The following is a 14,501-nucleotide window of genomic DNA, read 5'->3' on the forward strand; positions in this document are numbered from 1 at the left end:
CCCCTGGCCCTGCCACACCATGTCTCACGTGGGGCCAGCTGGCTGCACTCAGCAGCGCCAGCTAATAACTTCTGAAGCAGAAAGCAGCTTTTGGCTCAATTTCCACGTAAGTCAGTCTTACTTACTATTTATTCATCAGACCCCTATCCCCTGCCCTCCTTCCTCGGGCATAATTGGCCTCTCATTATTTGCACACTATAGAGATGTCTCACTTATTCGGAGCACTGCAGAGTCAGGCGAAGCAAGGAATGTGCGCTCCCTGCCTGTGCTCTCGCTGTCTCGCACACAAATTGCTCCTCTTTCTTTATGGTAGAAAACAAAACAAAACCCCAAGCCCCAAACAAACAAAAGCCGAGGATGCAGGTTTCAGACAGCAAGTGAGCAGCATGGCACTATATCAAGCTGGATTTATGACATCCCAGAATGTAGGACAATTCCTTTAAAATGCACTCACAGTCAGGAAAGTGACTCTGTATAAAATGCCATCTGGGGTTTTCATATTTTATTCTCTCTCTCTCTTGTAGAGTTTCCAGGTTGAGTTTGTTAAGTCAGAAAGATTTTTTTCCCCCTTGCAAGCCTCAACTCTGCCATGATCCCCTAAAGACGGGTTACATATTATGGAGCTCTTACATCACCTTGGAGGAGAAAGATCCTGCCAAAAAACGCAATTTGATCATTTTCACCCTTATATATTGTGTCTGTCACCTTACAAACCATTGAATTTCTTTCAAAATGCAACGTGGGTCTAAATACACCGATATTCATTTGCACCTACTTCACTTGGGGAAAATTATTTTAAGCAAAGAGGTAGAGAAGTGGACTGATTTTGCAGATGTTTTACAGCTGAATCACATAAACCTGACATTTTGATTTTTTTATTATTATTACAAGAAACTAACACAGTATCTAAAATTATTTAAATCTGAAAACTGTAAAGGTGTATTACAGTCAAACTGAAATATTTATTTTATTGTGCTGAGGAAACATACTGCTGTTGTGCTAGTAGGGCTAGACGATTTCATTTGGGTCAACATTTAAAAAACATTTTTGTTTAATCGGAAAGAATAAAACCATGAAAAATTGTTCTTTGCTAACTGTAATGCTCAAGTTTGGAAATGTGAGGAATGAGAAGGAATCAACGATGGAGCCTGGTGCAACACAATGGAGAAAAAAAATGTAATGTCTTAATTAAAAAATATGAACGTAACTTTTGTTGTGTAGAATTCCCTGTAGAATAGCTCGGATCTTCCTTGCAGTGACTTCCAATAGCTACTTAGAAAGCTGGCCCCGACATCAGTACAATTATGATCTTACTGGCTAGCTAAAGTGAAACAAGAGGCATCTCTTTGTGCATTGAACCTTTAATTAAGCAATAATAAATGAGATCTACCCATAGTTCTGTGTGCCAGGCTTTGATTTAGGAAATATAAAGTCTGAGGAGCTGTGATTCATGTTCTTTCCTAACCATTGCTTGAGCTCTTGCCTGGCCCATTTGTACATGTAGAGTGGAAATCAGAGGATCACATCACTGAATTTGAGATAAGATAGACTTGAAAGCTGCTCTTGGTGTCGGACAGCTTCAGCCGAAGACAGCGCTTGCCCCAGCAGCCTGGCCCTTGGGCCCCTCTTGCCACCCCCTTCCCGCAGCAGGGACAGAAGGGCTGCTCTGGCAAAACGTGGTAACAGCAAAGTGAGGACCTCAAACCTATTCACACGTGGCTTGGTCTTATCTGCTCCCAGCTCTGCAAGCCCAAAGCCCATTCATCTGCCTGTCAGGCGCCAGCCCAGTTATCTGCATGAGTAATCACTGCAGATCCCAAACTGTGCATGTGACTTAGATGCCACTTTCTCCCTTGCTTCTCCTTTCCCAAATAACAATGACACGGCTGCTATTTTCACCTGTTCCCCAGAAGAGACATCCAAAAGCACTTTCCTGTCTACTTATCACCTCTCCTTTCTGCTCAGAGCCTTTCCGCACACCAAGAAGGAAACTAGTGGCTGGGCATTCAGTGCATACACCCTCACTTTCCTGAGGTTGCTTACAAAAACTTTTCAGTGGAGGATGCTGAATGTTATCAGGGAACGTACTCAGTCATTAAAACAAAGCTGCAAAGAAACCTCAGGAGATATCATGGGTTTACAACCTGTGCCACAAACCAGAGACCCCCCACAAGCACATTTTCTTGCTCCACAAAGCCAGCCAGACAGCCTCGTTAGCCCAGCTTGCGGCAGGGCTTGGAAGAAGGGCAAGGTATGGGACAGTGCGGGCAGCCAGCAGATGGGATCAGCCACCAGGGTGGTGTGAGCATGGGCAGGAGGAGAGGTGGGCCTGGAGACCACCATGGTACTGGCCCTGGCCACCTGCTCCCGTGGTGACTGATGTGCCAGTGTCCCCACAGGGGCAGCCCCACGCACAGCACTCAGCCCGTTGGGCAGGGCTGCATGTGGGGTAAAAGAAACTTCTTCCTGACACCTGCAGGCCCTGTTTACGCCCTGAAGCATGAGATTTGATTAGATTCATTATCTCAGCTTACATAACTGAAAACGTTATTAATGGTAATAAAATTATCTAGCCTGTTTTAATAATACAGCCACAGTATTTGTCTCGATGACCTCCCGTGGCTGTAAATCCCACAGGGAACTGGCAAATGGCATAGTGGTTCTTTTTATTTATTCTAAATTTGCCAGCAGTTAATTTCACCAAGTCACCCCTTGTTCTCCCATTATGGGATGGAGGGAGAAGAAGCAGATTAGGTCCGAGCACACCTTTCCTAACACCAAATGTGTTAGGACACAAACATGACATCTCCAAGTCGGATCAACAAGTTTGGGAGTAGACACCACCAGGCCTTCGGGCCTTGGGATTCACCCTATTCAACTAACATATTCCTGTGATATCATGGGACCAGGCCTGTGCTCTTTAAAACCCACCATGCAGTTAAGGAGATTACATTAAGTACATCAGACTTGAACTCATAGTTTGCTTCAAGCCTAAGCAAGAGTTTGGGCTTCCAAGTATCCCAGAGTGGCACAACTGCTCTGATCTCTGCAGAGAGGGCTTGCAAGAGCTGGAGATGGCCACAAACTCCTCTAAAGAGAGCTACGAGAGGTGAAGGAAGCTTCTGTCTAATCTTATGCAAAGAAGAGGCTGGGTACATCAGACAAAAAACTGTTATGGAACTAGTAGGTGCACGCCTGCTTGTGGGATGCCTGCCATTGCAATCGTGAATAAAAATGCTACTTCACTGAGATCCTCGCCTGAGCCTATGTTATTGGCTACAGAGTGTTTCTCACACTGAGGAGACCACGGGTTTTCAGCAATAGACTGTACAAGATCCAGATCTGTCCGAAGTAAAAGACACCTGAGACTTTAATCCACACACCATCTGTACTTTGGGGAGGAGGGAGTGTAGGCTGCTGCCAAGGACACACCTGCCAATATTGCCATCAGGCAGCTTCCTTTCACCCGCTTGGCCAACAGCTCTGTAAGGACAGGGCTGAATCCAGCCGAGGCCAGGCAGAGTGAGAATCCCTCATTTCAACAAAAGCAGTTCCCCAGTGAAAGCAGCAAGAGGCAGAACGGTTCCCTCGAATCCCACCAGCTTTCAGTGGGAGTGAGGGGAAGGTCTGGGGAAGCCTTCCGGAGAGCCAGCATCCTCTGGGCCTTCCCCATGCAAACTCTGCTCATTACCACCACGACAGCATAAATCTGTGTAGATGAACTCTCCACACTGAAGGCAGAGCTGAATCCCCAGTCCAATTCCCAGCGCAAACATGCTTTCAAACATAAATTGGGATTCTTCTAGCAGATTAAAGCTGTTTTCCTTCCCTGGAATACAGCCTGTGAGGTTGAGAGATAAAGGCTTGGCTGCCTGTGGTGGTTTTACTCAAGTGGGCAGCCGAGTTCCACCACAGCCGCTCTCACTCCCCCTCCTCAAAGGGAAAGGGGGAGAAAGTAGGATGCAAAGGGCTCAAGGGTTGAGATAAGGACAGGGAGATCGCTCAACAATTATCATGACGGGCAAAACAGACTCAGAGTAGGGAGATAGTAAGATTTATTACCTATCACTAACAAGCTAGAGAAGTGAGAAACAAAGGAAAGAAAACAAAAATGCCTTCCCCCTGAACAGCGCAGGGGAAGGGGGCAATGGGGGTTGCAGTCAGTCTATAGTGCTTCATCTCCGCCACTCCTTCACTCTCGTCCCCTGCTCCAACATGGGGTACCTCCCATGGGATGCAGTCCTTCCCGAACGGATCCTGCGTGGGCTTCCCACAGGCAGCAGCTCTTCAAGAACTGCTCCATACCACGGGGGCCATCCCTCAGGAGCAAACTGCTCCAACCTGGGTCCCCCACAGGTAGCAGCTCCTGCCAGGTCACCTGCTCCTGCATGGTCTCCTCTCCATGGGCTACAGGTCCAGCCTGGAATCTGCTCTGGCAGGCATCCTCCACAGGCCGCAGCCTCTGTCGGTGCAGGTCCACCTGCTCCACCGTGGTCTCCTCCATGGGCTGCAGCGTGGAACCCTGCTTCACTGTGGTACTCCATGGGCTGCAGGGGGACAGCCTGCTTCACCATGGTCCTCACCGCAGGCCGCAAGGGACTTCTGCTGCGGTGCCTGGAGCACGTCTCCCCCTCCTTCTTCACTGACCTTGATGCCTGCAAGGCTGTTTCTCACTCCTCTCACTCACTCAGCTGCTGTGTAGCAGCATGTTTTTTTTCCCCTGTCTTAAATATGCTCTCACAGAGGCATAAACAACATCACTTATTGGCCCATCTCTGGCCAGCAGTAGGGCCCTTACCTAACATGGGGCAGCTTCTGTATTCTCGCAGAAGTCACCCCTATGCCCCCCCCCCCCCCCAAACCTTGCCATGTAAACCCACTACACTGCCTCACTGTGCTCCATGGCTCAAGAGGATTTAATATTCAACTTTTTCATCCTCCATCCTCCCCCGGCCCCCCTTCTCCTCTCCCAACTCCTGCAGACCATTTCCACATCTGGTGCCTTCCTCCTACCGATTTCCCTCAGGTCAGAAGAACTCTGTCATCAATCCCCCACTGAGACTTATTTCCAAAGATCAGCACTGACTGCAGAGACCAGCACTTGACACCACACCATCAAAACAGTGCGTGCCGGCACTGCTGAGAGAAGAATCTCACAGAGACCAGATTCAGGATGTTGGGCTGTCTGCTAAGCACTTGTCAAGCTCCCATATTTCAGAAAGAAGTATTTATGCGGCTGACCTGGTGAATGGAGGATGTATTTATAAAACAACACACAATGGCCAGGCGGGTTGACCCTGCCATAGCGTTCTGCATTGCTGAGCAGAAGGGACCGTGCTGGATCCCTGGCTCTGTCTGCTCTCACACGAAGGGGGTATGAAGAGGCTGCTGCTGAGTCTGGAGTCAGAGAGGGGCACTGGGGACGTGCTGTGGGATGAAGGTCTATGAAGAGGGTGGAGAGAGCACAGGGTGCAGGATTCTGCACTCGTCATGGGCAGAGGGCACCATAGGGGCCTCATGAGAGGAAGGACCACCATTTCAGGGCTGGTGTGAGGTAGGGACCAGCTTTCCACCCAGATTCTTCACCTCAAGAGCCCCTCACTAAGAAACCCTGTGGAGCACCATGTCATCTCTCCTGCCCTGCGACCTCAGTTGCTGCTCAGTGTTCATCAGACACCTCTGTATGGCAGGGAAGGCCCATGGACAAGGGAGAAGCAACAGCACCGTACTGTGGCTGGACTCGGTCCAGGTGTTGACGGGGCAGCACCCTCAGGAAGGGCTGTCTGTCAGCATAAGCCAAGAGGTAGCTTGAGCATGATGAAGGAAAGAAGGCCCTCTAGAGCCCCGTGCTACAGATTCAAGAGGGAAGGGCCTTGCCCCCAAACTAGACAGTGCAAGGAGGTGCCATGAGCTAATCCTCCTACCTAGAGGTTTCCATCACACTGGGATTTTATCTGTGACCTGCAGCAAGTGATAGCCCCCCCAGCTGATCATCTCTCAAGGCTACACGTATCCCTGCAAAGCAGAGAGCTTCCCCTCTTGGTGAATATCAAGTACATTTTGCAAACACCCCTCACACAGTTTCCATAGTCAAAGCCTGAGCAAACTGATACATTTTTCATCATACTCTAAACACATCCTCTTGGTTGCTGCCAGCTCATGAGACACAGAGGTTTCCCAAATCTGGGGCCACTGGATTTCATCCTGCATGCAGACATGGGACAGCTGATCCCCGAGTCAGAGCGGGACAGATGGAGGGATGTGCCTTGTGGATACACAGATGCCAACCATTAAGGAACCTCATGATTGTCCTGACCGCTTTCAGAAGCTAACTGGAAACCCACATTTCGGCAGCATAAAGGGAACCCACACCAGAGGAAATAGAGCTGATTTTGCCAGTGCTATTTGGTGTTTCTAAGCAGGCAGATGCCAAACAACAGCAATGTTTATACAACCAGCTTCAAGGGTGCAAATCTGAATGTGAACCCCAGCTTTTTTTCTGTTGTTGGCCAGAGTATGACATATGCCATCATGGGACCTCTCTTCTGGGGTGAATGAGAGACATTTTTGTTCTGATATTTAACGTTGTCATGCACACAGCTTTGAATTTTGCATTCTTTGAATACTGCTAAATCCTCAAGGGCTTAAGTGTTCAGAAAAAGGGAAAAAGCCACTAATGGGAGACAGAGACTGAATTAAAAACGAGGCCACAACATAGCGCAGAGCTAAACAAACACAAACACACACACACAATCAGCTCAGCCTGAGTTTGAATGGAATTACTCTGGGAAGAACAATTCCTTTCACTCCAGGAATTACTGGGTGAATTTCTCCAGTCCATGTTATGTAGGTCAAAGCAGATTATTGCAGTAGTCCTCAGGGCTTTACCACCTATGAATATACCCAGCTGACTGCTGAGCAGGTCTCTGGAAGGGCTAGATGCAACGTGTGCTGATACCATTCAGGCACAGAGGGTGGATGCATGCCCACATTAAGAGAATGGGGTTTTTTAGTTGTAACTCGTGATTTTCAGTGCTGAGATGCTGAATTCACAACCCAATTTGCTTACTTTCCCAGCCTTCACTTTAATTTCTGTGCAGTCTGGGAAAGGGATATGGGACTTCAGCTTTCACTGCAGATCCTTGAGACGGCTTCTGCTGGCAACAGGAGTTGAAATCCCTTTTCCTAGCCTCTTCCCATGATGGCTGGTGCTTGTCTGACTCCACACTAGTCCCAAAGCAGCTGCCCGTGCTGCTTCACCCCAAACCTGCTGCATGCTGCTAGTGCAGCAGAGCGAGCGTGAACACACGGCTGAGGGCAGGAAACAGTGCTACCCCTTTTCATAGCAGCTCGCCACTGGAGCTATTTACTTCTATCATCAAAACACATCCTTCACTGTCCTGACTCGGGAGCTCCAGTGATTTATGCAGGGCTGACTTCAGACGCCACTCCCTGAAGCACCCCGACAGCCCCAGCAGAAGCAGCGAAGCTGGCTCCTTTCCCTGCCACACAGCAGAGGATGGCTCCACCAGGAACGGGGGCTGGCATCCGCTGCACATTGTGTTAGGATCCCGGGCTGTGAGCTGCATCAGCATGGGGCAGACGTGCCTTCTGGTCCACCGCCATGTCTGGGGGGGGAGCAGCACACGCTGGGGAGAAGAGGAGATGGGCACCACCACCAATTCCTTATCATAAAGCATCTGAGATGGAGCAGAGGCCAGGTCTAGAGGCATTTTAATCTGTTCTCTTCCAAGCACAGGCCCATCTTATTTTCAGGGCTCTCTTCTCCTTCCTCCCCCTGCACGTAAGGACAGAGTTATGAGGATCTCAGTATTCATCCCATGGTACGGGTAAAGCCAACATTAATTCTTTGCTCTCCCATCTCACCATTTCTATTTCAGGAGCTCTGGGCATCTTGGGATGCAGCCCTTATACTCTGAGTTTAGCCCACAGGTAAATCCACAAAGGTGGGTGTACCTGCTCTTTCTATGCCCACTGCTTAAAAAAAAAAAAAAAAACAAGAAGATGCCCACATTAGTATGCAGAGAAAGCCAATTTATACAGGGCATTAGGCACGCAGTATAAATGAGGCTACAGGAAGAGCAGCATGGATGGTGAATGTTTATGGAATAATTTAACTGGGAATAATATTGCATTTTTCATGAAAGCAGACAGACAGATATAACATGGTCCCAACAGGGAAGAATAAATACCTGTAGTTTGTGGCCTACTTTCAGCTTCATTAATGGAATAAAGGACAGGAGGCATGATGTCATGAAATTATATTCCTAATTAAACACTGCTTTTGCCTCTCTTCCCCTCCTCTCTCTGGATGAAGTCAGTGGCTTTGCTGGCTCAGAGTGCTTGCTATTTGTCAAGGGTTGAAACTCCTTCTGAGCAGGATGTTTAGATGGCTTTTCCAGACATTCTGAAGTTTGCAGCCCAGAAGCCTAAGTGATGAGCCTTCCTTCTTAGGCACCAGGAGAGGGGGGCTTTGTTGTCATACCTTCTCCTTGTTACTCCATGCCCATTGCTACTGCAGGAACAGCCTGTCTGGTTGTCTGAGAAAGGAGCAACTTAAAAATATTTTCCTTCCTTCCTTCCTTCCTTCCTTCCTTCCTTCCTTCCTTCCTTCCTTCCTTCCATCCTTCCTTCCTTCCTTCCTTCCTTCCTTCCTTCCTTCCTTCCTTCCTTCCTTCCTTCCTTCCTTCCTTCCTTCCTTCCTTCCTTCCTTCCTTCCTTCTCCAGGCATATACAAGAATGTCAAGGAGAAGAGTCTCTCCTCACAAAAGGAGATCATAACCAGGTCATACTCACCCTCCCCAAACCTGCCAAAGTGCAGTAAGAGGGCATCCTACTAAAGAAGGGAAGATCTAGCTGTTTCCTCTTTCTCTACTTTTGCAATATTTTATTTGGTGAATCCACCATTTTCCCCTATGGTTATTACTGCAGGTGATTCATACACAGAAAACAGTATTTTCCCCATTACATAATATTTTAGTTTACAATGTCAACTCCAGGAAGACACCAAAATTCAGTAGTACCATAAAAAAATCATCCACAGGCTTTCAAATTAATCCAAAGTTTGTGATATCCTGGCACCCTCTCATATGGCAACATCCTTACATCAGATCCTTAGCAATAGCTATGATCGTAAGCACACAAGACCTCTCTCTCCCAAGTTTCTGAGTACCCATCACCAGCATGAACATGTTTGTTACTCTTCTCTGAATCTACAACATGGGCAGTGCACTGACCTTTCTCCCAGAAACCGTCCATGGCTTCACTTTGTCCATTCACCTAAAAATGCTGCAAATACAGTATGGCCATGAATAATAGAGAGCCCAAAAGCTGATGTTGCCAAGAATGGGTGACTCAGGAAGTGGTCCAGACATATGCATGAGAACATTTAGCCCTGTAATTCATCAAATGTGGATGAGTGTCTTGGTTTCAGTTAGGACAGAGTTATTTTTCCTCCTAGTAGCTGGTAGGGTGCTATGTTTTGGATTTCAGCACTCTTCTCATCCTAATCCAAAACATAGCACCCTACCAGCTACTAGGAGGAAAAATAACTCTGTCCTAACTGAAACCAGGACAATGAGTTGCTCATATTTATCATTTTTATTCCAATACCAAAGCAGAACTTGTCGTATATATATATATTTTTAAAAAATAACAGTCCCTGTGGCAAAGTAGTTCCCTGAAGATGAGAACACCCCCATAGGAGAGATAGAGGCCAAGACCTTATTCCTCTTCCCTTTCTCATTCAGGTTTTATGATGGGGATGCACATGCTCTGATCTATCTCTGTCTTAGGGTTCACGGTGTGGAGCAAGAACCCTCTCTGGAGTTTTAGATGGGACAAGGATCTCTCTTGCCCATATTAATCACCATATATAGGACCCCAAAGCAGTGACACTGTTCTGGTTTCTAATTGATCACTTCTGGGCACCCTGCATCTCCTTAAATCCCACGTGTATCAATCCTAGGATTCAGAAATGAGCTGCAAATGTGGATGTACCACTGAAGTGTGACTGATACCCAGAGCCTAGGGACTGAAACTCCCTTTACCTCAGCTGCCCACCCCCACTTGATGAACCCCACAGCAGCTGGAAAACTGAGGCACAAAGTATGGAGGTGGGAGGCAGGAGGCCACGCCAGTCAGAGGCAATGGGGCTGTGCGCCAGCACTCCAAGGCATGATCTACAGCCTTAACCCCAAATCAAACAGCCCACCTACCCTGCTCTGTTCCTCCCCTCTCCCCCCTCATTCCCTGCCATACACCTCCCCGTGTGACACTACTACAGGGCATCCCTGAAATGTGCAGTAAGTAAGTGTGTGTCCCCAGGTGCGCTCGTCTCCCATCAAGATGGAGCTATTTTCTCTCACTTGATATCTTTTGTGCAGGTGCGTGCTTTACAAACAGAAAAATCATCACTCTGCAAAAGTGTTTCTGTTAACATTTATCACACCCTTCCCTTAGTCATCACCGCAGCAGCCCTCCCCGGGGAACAGGAATGCTAATTCAAGGGATGATGTAATGCTAGCCCATTGGGAGCCTTGGATCAGAACAACAACACAAAAGAGAGAATGAGGAAAAAAGAGAAAGGGAGGAAGGGAGAGAATCCTTCTAAGACAGAGGCAGAGAAAGAGTTGAAATCTCATTCCCTTTTATTGCAGCCCTATGCTTTTTAATTGTTCCGCCTGAGTAAATCCTTCCTCTATGATCCTGTTGTTAATGAAAAAGTGCATTGTGGTCATTCTGCTGGCTTTAAGCTTATGCTTGTCCAATGGTTTCTTGAATCCCAGAGCTGTTAATATATCTGGAGTGGAGCAGCTGCAGGGCAACCTATTTCTATGATAATGTGTATACAGAGCTTTTATCTTTATTTTCAGATGTGGGGGGGAGGAGAGTGATGCTTGACTGTTATCCCCTTTCCTCTTCCTCACCTCTGATCTTTCTCCTATATATTTCCATAGGGTCTACCCAGAGTCCCAGTTGTTACAATGCAACTTCAGTTTTGATAGCCCACTGTTAGGGGCCGAGACTTTATCTGTATCTCAGTTATATAAGGCTCAGTGTTGCCATTACAAAATTATGAGTGTACAATGGTTAATCTTTATAAAGAACTAGGCTGTTAAAATGAAAATCCCAAGCCATCCCAAAGTGCTTTCAAACTGCAGCAAAACCTCTGGTTCTGAATTCCAGGAGCAAAATGATTTCACCCTCCAAGAGTTCCCATAGATACACAGTGATTGAAATTGAAATCTTACCCTATAAAATTGTAAAATGTTACATAAAACCAAATCATTCTGCAGACTCCATCAAAAACTGCCAGCATCCGTGTTTGAGGCATCTACGTGTTATAGTACCGCATGGAAACCCATTATAAACTGTCTACATAGTTAAATTTCATGTTCATTCCCCTGTCATACAGGTTGGTTTAGAAGTTCTCTTTTCCCCTCCAACCCCATTTCTGATGAAAGCTTTATAAATTAACAGGAAAAAAGCTGAAACCCTCCAAAATGTCTCAGGTGACCCCCAAAGACAACAAAGCCCCATCTCTCTGCCTCTAAATTCCCCCTGAAATGTCAAACACATTTCTAATAGGTAAATATTATGTTTAATAATATGCTTATATTAACTATGGTTTTCTAGTACACAATATTATTATTTTTAGCAAGAACTGTAGTAGAGTGAGGATTGCCCTACAAAGCTAAGCAAGATCTGTAATAAAATAATCAGCACATCAAGACACAGAACTTTGTCGTATTATCTGCAGAGATCCTTTGAATCTTATTTGTATAATAAAGCAGAGAATTCCTTCCGTTACATGCATCAAAAGCACATTCAATCTGAAGACAGCAACACAGAGTATTTTCCTTAAAGCTGAAAGAGACCCTCTTGTTGTTTGACTGTTTAATATTCTCCATAACCCAACCATCCAAACCACAAACCTCCTTGTTTAAGCATTGGCATCACAAACACAACCTTGGACTCGGGTGTGGCTGAAACAACACAAAAAATCTAGCTGTGTCCTTCTGTTCCCCTCCATCCTACAAAACAAGGGGTTCCTCCAGTCCGCCATACCTTCCAGTAATAGTTTAGATGATATTGTTACACAAGTGTCAGACTACAGAATATTTGATTCAGTCTCCCATAGATATGTTGGACCGAAAAAGGTCAACAGCAATTCACTGATGTTTACGGAATAAAAGTTTGTAATAATATACAATAAATGTATAAACTGACCATCACAATGCAATCATGTAGCTATGTAGATGACTGGTTTTTTTTTGGTTTGTTTGTTTGGTTGGTTGGTTGTTTTTTTTCTTTCCTATAGTCAGATATTTTAAGGAAAATGTTCTTCTGGTGAGCCCAGAAAAATGACAAATTTAATGACCAACATCCTGCAACTTTGCATTTTTCTCAATCTAAAGACAACACTGTGTCAGTGAAAGGTCTTGTTTGAGCAGCTGGAAACCTAAAGATTTACATCTGTAGACTGTGTAGAACAGTTTGCCAATGGGAACAACTCTAAAGGTGAAAGGAAAGTTCAAGGTGAAGCCTATTCAAACCCATGGCCTCTGTGAAGAAGCCTGCAGTAACCATTTTTAGCCTGGTGAGGCTGACATTTGATTCCACTACAGCCCAACTAGTGATCCTTAGGAGTGCTCTACCAGGCCAGTTGTTGCACCCTTACACCCTTATTGTGAAGCTACGCTAAAGCATCATGTGTCTTTTCAGCTGCTGCAAGGAGCACCAAATAATAATGCAGCTTGCAAATGATCATTTTCAATACAGTAGTTGCTGGCTCAGGCAAAGCAAAGGGGGGACAGCAAACCTAAAAGGATTATTTTTTTTTTTTTCCTTTCACCTCATTAAGCTTTGCTTCCAGTTACATTTTAATGATGCTTGATGTTTTCTGTATGCTAGCATTTACTTCAGTCTTTAAATTTAATTGTCTTGATAATGGGTTACTCTGACACTTCTGACACTGCAAATTAGGGACTGAAAGAAACCTTTTGCCACATGCAGAAAAAGCTGTGTGTCCACCCTGCAGCCTGTTGCTGCTCAACAGGAAACAGCAGCCTTGCATCACACAGTTTCTGCTGCCTCACAGCTTCCTGCCTCCTGAAGGGTGAATTAAGGCTGAACAAATCACGAGTGGAAAAAAAAATAAAGTCTGGACAGAGATCCTTCGCCCTCATTGCTGGGCTCAAAGCAGGGATTATCAGGTTACACACATCACCTCTACCTACATGAGATCCGAAGGTGAATTCTACCAGGCTCTGTTTCCACAATGATCAGCCCAAAAAATCATGTGAACTGAGGAAATAATCACATTTATAGCTTCTTCATTTATAGCTTATTCCTATTTTCATGACTCCCCCTTTTCTTCAGTGCATTTGAGGAACCTCAACAGCCACGGGAACAAAAACCTCTTTTGAGGGTTTATTGTCTACTATAAGGCAAGAAGCACAGATCAGCTTCAGCAGGTGGTCAACAACATAATGGGACCCTTCAGAGCACAACGTTTAGGTTGTCTTAGCCCAAAAAGGATCCTGGGACTTCTGGGTTCTGTACCAACTGACCTTAAAACAACCACCTTTCTGGTGCTGCAGAAAGCTGTGGGGTGGGTGGTGGGTGTACGAGAGAGAGATTTCTGAAAAGGTATTTTCTACCAGCATGTTTGAAACCACTGGAAAATTAGATCTTACACTGGGGCACAGGGGATCATTGCAAGAAGGTCATTTTCTGCAATTTTCACTGCCCTCATTGGGAGCTCTAAATGATTGGTTTCTTACTGCAACCAGTAGCTAACAGGAATTCAAGAAATTATTTTCAAAGGCAGTCTTATGCTTTTCCAGCACCTCTCATCCTCATACAACAGGCATCTAGTCAGTACCCATGCAGGCTGTAAAGTCACAGCCTCATGAGGAAAAATAGTATAAAATTAGAGGCCCATCACTCACAGATTTTCACACTTGCTTGTGACTTCCCATGATCAAACATCTAACCACCTAGCAACTGCTGGGTCAAAAACCTTCCTACGAGTTGGGTATTTTCTCATCCCTTCTGTGGTGGTTTTACCATGCTAGGCAGCTGAACACCACTACCGCTCTCTCACTCCCCCTCCTCAGATGAGGAGGGGAAGAAGTAAAGGAAAGTACAACTCACGAATTGAGATAAGGATAATTTAATTAAAGAGAAATATATATATATATATTATTAAGGAAATATTATTATTAATTAAACAATTCAACTAAAGGGAAAAAAGGGAAAGGGGAAGAGGGAGGGGGAAAGGGAATAACTAAACAAAACAAGGAAAGGCTATGTGGAAGTGCAGAGGAAAGAAATTACTCTCTACTTCCCACAAATGAGCGATGCTTGACCACGTCCTTGAAGCAGGGCCTCAACGCATGTAGCCGGTGTTCGGGAGGAGGACAGACGTTTTTGCAACGAGAGCCCACCCCTCCCCTCTTCTTCCTTTTTACACC

The 14,501-nt window shown here is 45.9% G+C and overlaps 1 protein-coding gene and 1 long non-coding RNA gene across 2 annotated transcripts in view; both read right to left on the minus strand.

The window, feature by feature from the left end:
* The window catches only part of LOC118158714 (CUGBP Elav-like family member 4), a 926,766-nt gene that overhangs the window by 610,343 nt on the left and 301,922 nt on the right, over positions 1-14,501 (minus strand). The window lies entirely within an intron of this gene.
* LOC118158718 lies at positions 1,375-3,295 on the minus strand. Its single transcript, XR_004746883.1, has 3 exons — positions 3,171-3,295; positions 3,083-3,088; positions 1,375-1,386 (listed from the first exon to the last, which is right to left on the minus strand). It is a non-coding gene; the product is annotated as an uncharacterized LOC118158718 (long non-coding RNA).

This window comes from Oxyura jamaicensis (genome assembly GCF_011077185.1).
Source record: "Oxyura jamaicensis isolate SHBP4307 breed ruddy duck chromosome Z unlocalized genomic scaffold, BPBGC_Ojam_1.0 oxyZ_random_OJ72400, whole genome shotgun sequence".
NCBI lineage: Eukaryota > Metazoa > Chordata > Aves > Anseriformes > Anatidae > Oxyura > Oxyura jamaicensis.